At 30.4% G+C, this 12992-nt stretch overlaps 1 long non-coding RNA gene across 1 annotated transcript in view; it reads left to right on the top strand.

The window, feature by feature from the left end:
- Positions 1-254: 254 nt before the first annotated feature.
- The window catches only part of LOC105848648 (uncharacterized), a 32928-nt gene continuing 20190 nt past the window's right edge, over positions 255-12992 (top strand). The window contains exon 1 of the long non-coding RNA XR_010642349.1: positions 255-361. This is a non-coding gene — a long non-coding RNA (uncharacterized LOC105848648). The remainder of the gene's footprint in view (positions 362-12992) is intronic.

Genomic DNA, 12992 nt, shown 5'->3' with positions numbered 1-12992 from the left:
AAAAAGTTGGTTTTAGAAAATACGTATTTTGAAAAAAAATCAGGAAACAAACAGGAAACATCTACGATATAAAAATTATTTTGATATTGGTAATATTGTTGATAAAGTTTATTTCATATTCATAAAGTATGTAAAATGGTTTTGGAGTTGATTAAAATCATATATAGAAATATAGTAAAAAAAAAATGCAATAAAAATGTAGTTAAAAACTCTTTATAAAAAAAAAGTGCTTTAAATTTCATTAAATTAAAGTTCTTTCTTTTTTTTTTTTTTTTAGAGTAAAACATTAATATTATGTATTTTCACAGCAATATTCCTGCATATATATTTTTAAAAGAATGGCACATTATGTCATGGAAAGGTAAAATGTATTACTTATCTGTATATATCTTATAGTTTTAAAAGAATTAAAGTATTAGAATAGAGTGCTTATACAAAAACAATAAACATAGAGTATATTATAGGGCTAACCCAGCGGGCACTAAACCTATTAAAGACGTCTAGAAAAGATATCAAAACGCATTAAATGTCTTTTTAACGTGTAAAGTACGTTTTGTGCCCACTGGGAAAACTCAAATCTTCCATGGCCAAACCTCCGGAAAAAAATCTTTCAACATGTTTTTGTTCTAATTATTAATTGAAACTTCATTTTTTGAAAAAAAATAAATAAATAAAAAGATATTTAGGTAACAAATACCAACGGTACAAATTTTTCTATTTCCCAGAGTTTTGTATTTCAAATAATTTTATCAACATTACTGGAAACTAATTGTTATAATCTCAACATCCATTATCACACTTTTAACCACGTATGGCGCTGTTCTTGTTTGTTGAATAAAAGGAGCCTTACGATTGGCTTACCGGTTGTTTATTTTTTTTACTGGGCAAAAAATTAGTTTTGTATTTTTGCGTAATAAAGATGTCTTGAAAAAATTTTAGTGATTTGAGCCAGGAAAAAAACAATAATTCTGAAAATACTATTTTCTCAGCGCACTTGAGAAAATTGCAAAAAAGTTTGCTACAAGAAAAAGCTCAAAAACACTGTATATTTGATCTGGTGAAAAAAAAAGAAAAGAAAAGAAAAGCGCGACTGAATTTAACCATGTAAAAAATGCATTCGGGAAAGCTCTTGTATGAACCATCAACAATCATGGCCGTTCCGCAGAGATTTTACTGGGGGTGATGTATGTGTTTTTTATCAACTAACTATAAAAAAAATGTAATTGCTCTTTGACATTTACCTACAAGCCGACTAAAGGTCCTAATTTGCCGACTAAAGATCCTAATTAAATAAAAGCACTGAAGCAAGTGGATAATAAAATTACTTAAAAACCGAGCAATATTGATTCTATTTTAAACAAAAGTTTTTGCAACGTTAGATATTTAACATTTTTTAATTTTACAATAAACGGTTTCCATGTTGAGTCATCACCAAATTGCCATTGTCACGATATAAAACGTTTTCTTTAGGTTTTGAACATTGTATACGTTGTATTTCAATGGCTAATTTTTCTTGTGAAGTTGTTTGAAATAACAGAAATCGTTTTAGGGTTCTCCCAGTTTATTTTACCATTACAATATTGTGAATATTTTACTATTCCAGATGTTTACCAGTTGGCTTTTGTAGCATTATTTTTATGTTCTTGAATTCGTGTGGAAATCTTTTTTCTTGTTTACCCAATATAACATGCACCACAAGTGCAATTAAATTGGTACACTCCTGGACTATTCGGAGGCAATTTAAACTTGTTTGGACAAAGTATATTGATCGAGGAGTTAAATAACGGAAGACTGTTTTAACGCCGAATTTACGAAATTCTTTTCTAAGAACAAGGCTTAATTTCGGGACCCATGGTAAAATAACAAGATTTTTGGTATCAATTTTTTGAGAACAAGATGGATTTGTGGAGTATTTATAATTTTTAGCAATATCTGAATACTGTTTATAGGAGTGTTCATTTTCAGCAAAAATCTTAATAAGAAAATTAATTTCATCTTAAATGTTATGTTCTGAACAAGTTTTGTATGCTCGAGCTAAAAACCTTTAAAAAATATTAACTGCGATATTCGGTGAAATAGACGATTTCGGTTTTATAAGTACGTTTGTAATTGCATCTTTACGGTGTACGGAAAACTCATTTTTATTTTTTATTTTTTTTGACATCTTTGCTTCCAACAAAGCTGCAAGCAACCACTAATTAAAGTTGGAAGTTACTGGAAGAGAAAAGATAAAGATTGTAGAGCAAGATAACGATTGACAGACGACTTAAAAGATTGCAAACTATATTAATCAGGAAAGCAAGATGAAGGAGGAGAATTCCAAAGAACTGATGTTCGAGGAAAAAAACTAGACAAATAAGAGTTTTTGGAGCACTTAGGAACAGTCAGAGAAAAAGTTTGAGACTTAATTGAATGACTAGTAACACGAGAATGAGTTTTAGTAGATGGAACAAGACGCTAGCTCTTTAGAGCAGTGACGCTAGCTCTTTAGAGCAGTGTCCATTATAGAATTTGTAGAAAAGAGAGAGAAGCAACATTACGACAATATGATAATGGTTGGAGGTTGGCAACAAGAGCAGGTCCAACTATGTTTACAATGCGTTTTTGCACCTTGTCTAAAAGAGAAAGGGCATCATTAGAAGACCCGCCCCAGATATGACAACAGTATTCCATACAAAGCCGGATTTGAGATTTATAGAGATAGAGAATAGAATCTGGAGTAAGAAAACGTCGAGCTCGATAAAGAGATGCAACCTTAGCAGATGCTAATTTTGCAGTTTGATATATGGTTTCCAAGTAAGAGTTAATCCTAGAAGATAAACTGTAGATGACTCATCTTATTGCGATAACAATTGGCTGAAAAAAGTTGAGATTTATCTTAATTAAAGTTCACCAGCCACTGTGAGCCCCATGCTGTAGCAGAAGTGAAATCCTTTTCAAGCTCAAATGCCCCCTCCAAGCAATCAGAGAGTGTTGGCTTCTTATCATGACAAAAATAAATGGTAGTAGAATATCTGGAAGGATGTTAATGTAAATTAAAAAGAGTATAGGGCCAAGGATTAATCCATGAGGAACCCCTGAAGTTACAGAATAAAAAGGAAAGGATTGTCCATCGAGGACAACTTTTATACTACGATTCGAAAGGAAGGATTCAATAACCTTAAAGATGTTACCAGATAAACAGTAAGAAGAAAGTTTATGGAAAAGACGAGCATGCAAAACTTTATCAAAAACTTTAGAAATATCAAGAGCGATAGCCTTAACCTCTCCACCTCTATCTAACGCACAATAAAACCTATTGGCTATTACTGCTAGCAAATCAGCTGTAGAACGACAAGATCGAAATCCATATTGATGATCAGAAAGTAAGTTATTAGATTCAAGATGAGAGATTTAGTGTTTGTTAAAGATTCAAAAACCTTGCTTATGATAGGAAGAAGACTAATGGGACGGTAGTTAGACAAATCAGATTGCTCTACAGAATTTTTAAAAATAGGGATAACAGATGCTGCTTTCCCAGCAGGCTGGAAAACAAGACTCTGATAAACACTTGTTGAATGTTTTTGAAAGTATAGACGACAGATCCGGAGAACACTTCTGCAAGAATATAACAGATATGTTGTCCTGCCACAAACTGTAGAAGAGGCTATGTAGGAAATCACTTTGAATATAGAAGCTGAAGTGGTACGAATGTCAAGCAATGGATCAACCTGTTTGACGGCTAAATCAAGTAGAACGTAGCTAGTGGAATCAAGAGATGATATTGATTAAAAGTTCTCAGCAAACAATTCAGCTTTGTCTCAAAGTGAGAAACTTTTCAAAGTTTTTGACACCACAAAAAAAAGATGATGAATGGCTCTGCAGTGAGAACAAAAGGTTGTATCTTCATATTGAAAGCACAGGACAGGTCGTATATAAAACTGGGAAGGCTGCTTGTTCAAAAACTATTCACCCATCTAAAGGAACAGTAATGACGTCAACTTCAAAATCCGAGTCTGAGGCAGAACAAAAAGAGTCTAAAGTTTCAGAAGAACAGTCCACAAGTAAGTCCGCAATTACCAACAAGAATTACAGCCAATCCAAATTGCAACCAAATTAGTAACATTTTCAAAGTTATCAACCAGTAAAGCAGCAATCATTTATCGAAAGTTATCTCTTGCGTGCTCAATAGATATAACTAGGAAATTTTTGAGTCATTGTAGATTTTAGTGCTGTCTTGACAAGACCAAGCTTTCTGAAAGACCTTTCGCTTTTGGTTACAGAAAAAGAAAACGTGCTAAAAATGCGTAGCAAAATGCTTACTGATTTAAATAGAGACCATTCTGGTATATCCTATTCAATAGGTTTATTAAAGTGAGAAATTCTTTTAGACCGAAAAAATAAGTGCGCTTCAGAATATCCAGATAATGAATCTTGCCATTAATTTTCTTTTCATCCACATTGTTCACACAGTTTTACGTCTTAAGTTTTTATTTCTCCTCCAGTCTTGAACTTTGTACGCTTGAAAAGGCACAAAAATCAATTATACGCACACCAAATAGTAACTTGTTTTGTAAGTATACTAAAAAGATAAAGAAACGAGAGCGGGCTATTTTACGGATGGTGAAATATCGCAACAAAAAAAAGGAAACAAAAAAAAAAAAACATGTACAGAATAATTCAAAGATATCGAAATGAAAGCAGAGTTGAGTTCATCAATTATGCCGGTAGAACTGCAATTAAATTGCTATTGAAAGTCTGTAAAAATTTGAAAGTTGTATAAAAAAACTTAAAAAAATGTCAACAAGAAAATGTGACTTTAAGTTTTTTTTTTTAAATGTGAAAATTAAATTTCACATTTAAAAAATAAAAGTTCAGATATTAAAAGCAACTTTTACAAACAAAAATCGGCGTTAAATGGTAAAACTTTTAGAAATTAGTAATTTTGGTGTTTAGAATAAATTTACCAAGCACATTTTAAATTATGTAAAATATTTAATAAATTTCAAGTTTAATGAAATTTTTATGAGGCTGATAACATCAATTTATGTTGAAATAAGGCCGGAGTAATTCATTCAGTTATATGGAATGCAACTGTTGTAGCGGCAGAATCTAGTATACCAAAACGGAGATGCCACAGAAACGTAAAACTTCTTCGCAGTTCACTTGAAGCAGTGTTTCATAGTCTGTTAGACTCCAGAAAACCACTACCATTAGCTTTACTATACATCCTGGACTGTGTTAAATGGAATTTGCGATTCGATTCAAAACAACGGAGACTACTAAAAAGTAAAACATTGGTCCGTTTTTGGATGTGAGATCAATTGAGATTATCTAAAAAAATTTGACAATTTTGAAGACTAATATTTCATTGCATTATATTTATGGATGTTACCTAACTTAAGAACATTCAACTAATTTATTTCGAAAAATTTTTAAGCGTGCTTGTAAATAATGGTTGTATTCTCTCTTGATTAGTTCCAAAATTTGAGAAAGGAAATGTAGTTTTCTTTTATGTACGCCTGACACATCCTGTACGTGTAAGCAAATTATTTTTTGTATTTGAAGGGTTATTTTGCATTCTGTGATGTCTCAAGAGCAATTGCAAATCTTAAGAGAAAATCTTACACTTTTGAATTATGATTTCGATACTTGGTCTTAGTTCTAATTTCAATTTTAATGATGAGATTAAGGTTATTTAAATGACATTTTTATCATATTAATTGACAGTAATGCAATCGCTGAAAGAATACATTGGGGTATTTGGTACAACGTTTTATTTCAAATCAAGTAAGCTTCTTCGTTCTTTGAAACCTTCTTTATATTGGCTAGTGAAATAAAAGCAACAAACCTATTTCTTTATGAATATATCGAAACTGGATTTACTGACCCATATATATTGGCATTAAGTCGAAGAAGCACTGGGCATTAAAAAGGCTTTTTTATATGTGCACTCACAAATATAAAAAAACAATTTATTCATTATGTCGTTTATGTTCATTTTATGAGTGTTGATGATTCTCGAAAATCTGATTATAAAGCAGATTTTCTTTTGCCACTCATTTATTTGTCACCTGCATCAGTTAAAAAGCGTTTTAAACAGGTCATCCTTGTCAAAAAATTTTATGATTTCTGAGAGTCTTATAAAATTCTGTTATGAAAATTCTCTGTTTGTATATTGTAAAATTTTTCAAGTGCAGAGCTTTAGCAAGTTAAAATTAAGATATTTCATAAAATTAAGATATTTCATAGATCGCTACAAATAATCTTGCTTCTTTATAAGTAAATACATATAGCTTTGTATTTCAAATAGGTCAACAATAGTTGATGAACGTTTGTTTTTCCTTGCAATGCTGCCAATTGAGAACAAGGTTGCAACTATATTAAGTCACGAGGAAAAAAGAATTACGTTTGAAAGCATAAAAACACCTCGCAAACCGTTTTTTGAATAGGAATGCCTAATACATTCACAGTGGTCAAAGAAAATTCTAGCAAATTCTTTTGTAATATCAACAGCTATAACACATACTTAATTAATTTAAAACGTTAATCTCATTGATTTTAGCATTATGAACAACGACTTAAATAATACGTTCCCAAAATTGGGTACCTCAAGGCAGTATTCCACGGAGCGAATAAATTCGCGCAAAGCGAATATTTTCGCCAAGAATATTTCTGAGCATGCGCACAAAGATTTTTTTTATCGCAAGGCGAATAATAATTTCTCTTCGCAAAATAGTTGGATCGACTTCTACTTTTTCTGTAGCGAATTTTTTCGCTTCAAGAAAGGGCCAATCAAAACCTTTGAAATATGCAAATATGCACAATCAACAAAATTATAATGGCCGACAATAGTTACACGTTTATTCAGTGGTTTAAAGAAAGAAATGTTAACGTTGATTTATTGGAAGCTTTATTAAATGCTTGTATTGAAATTTTTTAAAAAAGAGGACTTCCTTCAGAAAAAGTTAAAAAATCTGAAAGGCACACTAAAAAAATGTTTAGATATACGTAACCGTATGACTAGATCAGGAGCAGCAGCCACAAACTTACCAAAATGTAAGTTTTTTAATCAAATAGCATTTTTACATGAAAAAAGTGCGAACAAGCCAACGGAGTCTAATGTAGATATTGTTCCAGATTTTGTTTCACCGTCATTTCACTCACAGTGTAGTATTTCACCATTAAGTCCAAGTGTCAAATTTCCATTATCCATTATTTCATTTTTTTTTTTTTTATATAGATATGTAAACTGTTAGGTTCTGGGGTTAATTTTCCGACCAGTGCTCAATGGGCTGGATGTTAAAAATATTAATTATTCTGCTCTTTTTTTTTCATTAATAAAACCCTTTAAATGTCCAAACAAGCACTTTGTATTAAGATATCTTTACTTTTACTATAAATTTTTGTTAAATATTAGCTAATACTAAAAATTATTAATCAAACTTTAAAAACGCGGTTTTATTATAATGTAGATACCTAAGAAATATATAGCCAAAAGGGCTTTGAATGAACCATAAAGAACATAATTGGCTTATACCATTTTTACTTATAGAAATCAGTATTGCGGCAGATTGATTTTTAGTGATAAGCTTCAGCCTAAAGCTAATCAGCTTTTAAGAGAGACTCTTAAAGGTGTACATTAAAAAATGCATCATGTAAGAAAAATAAATCTTAAGCGTTTTCAGGTAATTATGTTCGATCATTCGCAATAGTAGTACTGTACCTATAAAAATAATACTATAGGTATAATAAACCTGATTTAATAAGACTTGATGAGCCTATATAGGTGTTTTGATCGTGTTACGTTCTAGACCTAGAATAATCTAGGTCGAGTAAGGTATAACAATCAGTAAAGCTCATCAGGTATAACAAGCAGCAAAGAATAAGAATTCAAATAGACCTGATGATCCTATAAAGATGTTTTAATCGTGTTACGTACGCGACCTAAAATAATCTAGGTCGACTAAGTAATGCGTATTGATCTAGGTCGTATACGTTTCGCAAAAATTTGAAAGACTTATTTGTATACAATAAGGTTGTTTTTATTTTATTATAACGTGCACCATAGAGGCGTGACGGGACTTGTCACTCGAACTATTACTGCGTATTTTTTTACTTTTTTTGTTCTTACACTTTTTTCAGAGTTGTTAGGCCTTGCATTAAGTTCAAAAATTAGGTCCTTGGCTTTGACCTTCCACCACATCCTTTTGAATCAATAATTTTCTTGAATATTTTGCAAAATATCGTCATTTCATAATTTCTTGAACTATAATTACAATTGACCTCTAGCATGAAATTTTAATAAAATTGTGGTGCAAACTTTAAACAATGTTTTATTACAAAATAAAACTCATTTCAAAGACCTTGTAAAAAAAACATTATACATTTGAAACGCCTTCCTTGCTCTTCTTAACATAAAAATAACAAATAAATAAAAGTATTATTATAATATTCTCTACAAAATATGATTACAGTCTATATAACTAATACTGTAATATAATAATGCTCACAGAAAACACGTTCGCAATACATTACTTTTTCTTAGTAGTTCTGCGAGGAATATTTGGCTGAGAACAACGTTCGTCACATTGTGGAAAATAGTCTTTTTTGTGTGTTGCTATTGGTAGGTCTGCTGAACAATAAACGCAAATGTCAACATAGTTAGCTGAGTAGTACTAAGGTTCAACTGGTTCACCACAATTCATTGATCGAACAAACACCACACCTTGCAAACCTTAAGGCATTTCAGCATCCTGCAGTAAGGAACCAAAAGAAAAACACAGACCATCTAGAGCATACTCAAGCAGTTGCCTCTCATCTGTTTTAAGTTTCAACCCGCCACAGATTTCACATTCTGGATTACCGCACTTTTTCACTTCAATGAAATAGTGACGTTGACGGCAACAATGACTTAAAAATTGTTTTAAAATTGGTGTCAAACAATTCAGACTGATTTTTTCACTAGAGCTTAGATTAAACTCAGAATCTAATTTATTCAAACAGCTCCACACTTCATCTTGAAGTTCTTCAGAAGCTGACTGCATAACATTAAACTTCTTGTCTTTTAACTGTAATCTTTCAGTTATTTTACTCAGAAATATTTTCACAGGCTCTATTGAGTTCAATATATCTTCGCTAAGATTATGCTTTACTGCAATTATTCTTATTTTTGCAACACAATTATAAATTTGTATAGCTTCTTCGCTACTGTCAACCATTCTATCACGTGCAACACCAAATGATTGAAGACCCTTATTCCAGATTGACATTGCTCGTTCAGCAGGATTTCTATATGAATGATAAGGAGCAGTACGAGTAGCACACAAATAGTCAAGATATAAAAAAAGGGAAATCATAGATAACTTAACACTCATGTAGGTCACTCTGTGGTCAGGACCACCATCAGAATAGATAAACAAAACCGACTTTATTTTTGCAGCCTCGGATATAAGATTTGCTAATTCAACATCATGTCTAATTGGAGAAGAAGGCTCAAATGCACTTTATATGCCACATTTACTTGGCCATCATACCAAGACTCAGATATTTTTTCTGGTACATCAACAACCAGTGACACTGATGGAATCATACTGAACCGTGTGAAGTCATGATCATTAACCTGAAACAACGTTTTTCCATGAACAAGCACCTGGCGACCTCTACTGGACATAAAGGTTCTCCTACTTTAATCCGATGCTTGTCATCAGCACAAACTAGCATAGATACATCCCTTATTTTCAAAGCAAACTCACGCTGATAGCGAAATATACAAGCTGCATAATGAAAATCAGGATGTTGTTTACGCCATTGTCTTTGCTGTACAATTCTTTTCACATACAAAATCTCTGTGTACCTCTGTGAAGTTTTTGTTTCTTTTCTAGCTGACATAAACTGCAATTGGATATATGATTTATATGGAATAGGGGTATCATCAGATAGTTTGGCTGCAACTTGATCTCGGTAATCTCTAACTGAAACTGCTTTTGCTAAATGCACAATTTGTGAATGTCGCCTATCATCTACAGCACTCCCGATGTCTTCTTCAAGAAATTCTTTTGCTTTAGCCCAAAAAGTATCAAACTGTGTATGTCTACCAGCATAAAGTTTACGAAAATCGTTAATCAGATCAGGATCTTTAAGGTCAAAAAATATATCTACTTGATTATCAACTTCGGCTTGGGATAATGTTTCAGCAGCTGAAACATCACAAGCTAGGTCTTTGTACATATGTCTTAAAATACTTTTCTTAACAGAGGGAGTAAAGCAGCCTTTCGCATAGCTCTTGAGTGATATTTGGGAATTTGTAGTTTAATTGCTTCAATTAAGGGTTGGCTAGAATGAAGAGCAGATATTAAAATCTATAGCAGATGTATGCCAAATCCACTGTAGGTTACATAAGTTACTTCCTGGAGAATAAGTTACTAATATAGTAGGTACATTTAGTCCTTTTTTTACTTCTTCTATATACTCATATCTTCGACGACGATCATTTGATAGAAGGTCTTATTCTTCTAATAAATAGATTTGATCAATTTCTCCACTGTTTGTTATATCTGACAGATCAGTGATATCTTCAGATGGGGTGTGTCGTGCTGGAATGTACATTATATTAAGCGCGTTGCTTATACATTGGACTTGTTCATTTGTATGATGATTTATAAGAACTTGGCTTCTTTTGGATTTTATAACATTGCAGTATTTTTGAAGCCCTTGAGCCAGTATCTCAACTTCTTGCTTAAAGATTTCCATTTTGGATGATTCGTAAAACCAGATTGAAGATTACCAAACAATCTTTGAGAAAGCGAATTTATAATATCTACAGAGAGTGATGATGTGTGTCTCTTTCTATGTTTATATCTTTCAGGTTTATCATAATTAGTAAATTGATAAAATACTTTTGGTATCCCACGTATATGTATATATGTGGGATACATTTTGTATATATATGTATATATATACATGTACACATACATTTATATATATATATATATATATATATATATATATACATATAAATGTATACATATATATACATATATATACAAAATGTATGTATACATACATTTTGTATATATATATGTATATATTTATGTGTATATAATATATATGTATATATATATATATATATATATATATATATATATATATATATATATATATATATATATATATGTATATATTTAAATGTATGTGTATATGTTTATGTATATATATATATATATATATATATATATATATATATATATATATATATATATATATATATATATATATATATATATATATATATATATATATATATATATACAGCGGTGGCCAAAAATTAAAGACCACTCATTTTTTAGTTGGTTTCTTAATCTTTAAATTAAAATTAAGAAGATTCTAATTGACATATTAAATTTTTTTTTTTAATTATCAAATTATCAAATTAAATGTATTCTGAAATAGATTTTACATTTCATGGAATATTTACATATAGTACAAGTACTAATTTTAAGTAAACACCATAATAAGAAACTAAAACACCAAACTAAAAAACAAAAAACACAAAAAAACACACAAAAAAAACACACAAAACGCACACACAAAAACACACACACACATACACACACAAAAAAAAAAAAAACTAAAACAGTACAATTCTTAAACAAAAAACTTTTGGAATAACAATTAAGTAAGAAGTTTGATAATTTAGGACATAATTCAAATTTCTTTTATACATCTATCTAGAATAAAGAATTTTATATACCTAATTATAATATAGCAAAAAAAGAGAAGTAGATTATAATAATATACAGTAACAACATTGTAAATAATGTAGTAATATAAGTATCGGTAATAATAATCGGCAATAATAATAAAAACTCCAGTTATTGGTAATAATAATCAAAACAATAATAATACAAATGATAAAGATAACAATTCTATTAATAATGATAATAATAGTAATGATAACAATAATATTAATAGTAAAAATAACAACAATAGCAAAAATAATAATAATAACAATATTAAAAAATAGCAATATTTATAATAGTGAGAGTTGGAAATAGAATAATGATATTAATTTGAGAAAAAGTTAAGAAAGAGCAAGTATTAGTAGTAATAAATCAGCATTGAAATGAAGAAAGTAGTAAAAAAGAATTTTAGAAAAGATTAGTTATTAGTAGTTATAGACCAGCATTGAAGTGAATAAGGTTAAGATGGATAGTAGATAGTTAGCAGTAGAGTAGCATAGAAATTAGGAAGAATACTTGTTTAATAAAAAATTAAATACGCTGTTTTTGAATTTGGAAAATGTAGGGAGAGATTTTAACTGTGAGGGGAGACTATTCCATGTGCATATGCTCTGATATTTAATCGATCCATGTCCATAACAAACAGTTCTATGTTTTGGTATAGATAATTTGAAGCTTTTAGCTGATCGAAGTTGGTAACGAGTATTTTTTTTATAAGTAAAAAAATCAGTAAATGAAGGAGGTAAGGTTTTATGTTGCTGTTTCCAAACAAATAAACAGTTGGAGTGTTGAATAAGGTCTTTTAACTTAAGTATCTTTGATATGTAGTAGAGAATATTTGGGTCAGAGTTAAAATGCTGAAAATAGATTATTTTTAGGGCTTTATTTTGGAGGTGAGATAATCTTTTAAGTGTTAGAGATTGGGTTTGTCCCCATATTTGACAAGCGTATCTAAGATGAGACTCAAAAACCACATGATATATGTTAAGAAGCGTTTCAAGATTAAGATTATGTCGAACTTTGGCCAACATACCGTTGGACCTGCTTAGTTTCAGTGCTAAGTCTTGAAGATGGGATGCAAAACTTAAAATAGAATCAATTTTGATACCAAGATACTTGATAAAATTCACAGTATCTATTTTTTGACCACTTAATCTGAAATTCAGGTGCTTTTTAATTTCTGTTTGACTTAATTTAAAGATAACAATTTCAGTTTTTTTGGAATTAAGTGATAATTTATTAGATAGAAGCCACTGGAGTAGATTCGCTAAG

The sequence above is a fragment of the Hydra vulgaris genome, chromosome 12 (assembly GCF_038396675.1).
Source record: "Hydra vulgaris chromosome 12, alternate assembly HydraT2T_AEP".
In the NCBI taxonomy this organism is placed as follows: Eukaryota; Metazoa; Cnidaria; class Hydrozoa; order Anthoathecata; family Hydridae; genus Hydra; species Hydra vulgaris.
This window is presented reverse-complemented; position numbering and strand designations above follow the sequence as displayed.